Here is an 800-nt window from a genome sequence, read left to right on the forward strand (position 1 = left end):
ATATATATATATATATATATATATATATATATATATATATATATTCATACACACACATACACACACATACACTCATATATGTGTTTGTGTGTATATAAAGAAACATACATTTATGATGGTCGTTCTCCGTCGTTCGTCGATGAGAATACAGTTATTCGATCAACTATATTAACTGCCCTTGATTTAGCATGTAAATGGCTTGGCATCCTTAGAGGCTCGTATAACCTCACCGCAATTCGCGGCCAGAATGAGCGTGACACAAAGTGTGATAAGGCTTCAGCGAACGGGAAGTACAATCAATCCGATGAGCGTCCATTAACTGTCTACACTATTATTTGACTCGCAACGTATGAGGAGATAGGAGGCTATAGACCGGAGGCTATTTGCGAGCCTCGTCACGCAGCGTGATAGAACCTGGCTCCTAATACTTACGAAGGGAATTTCGTAGCCATCAGCTATGCTGCACTTACAAGTACACACACACATATATACATACAGACACGCACGATGTCACACACACACACACACACACATACACACACACAAACACACATACACATACACACACGCAAATATTCACAAACACATACATACATATGCATATTCTTTTATTCTTTTATTTGTTTCAGTCATTTAACTGCGGCCATGCTGGAGCACCGCCTTTAGTCGAGCAAATCCACCACAGAACTTATTCTTTGTAAGCCTAGTACTTATTCTATCGATCTCTCCCCGCTAAGTTACGGGGACGTAAACACATCAGCATCGGTTGTCAAGCGATGTTGGGGGAACAAACATATATA

Source organism: Octopus bimaculoides, chromosome 11, assembly GCF_001194135.2.
Source record: "Octopus bimaculoides isolate UCB-OBI-ISO-001 chromosome 11, ASM119413v2, whole genome shotgun sequence".
NCBI lineage: Eukaryota > Metazoa > Mollusca > Cephalopoda > Octopoda > Octopodidae > Octopus > Octopus bimaculoides.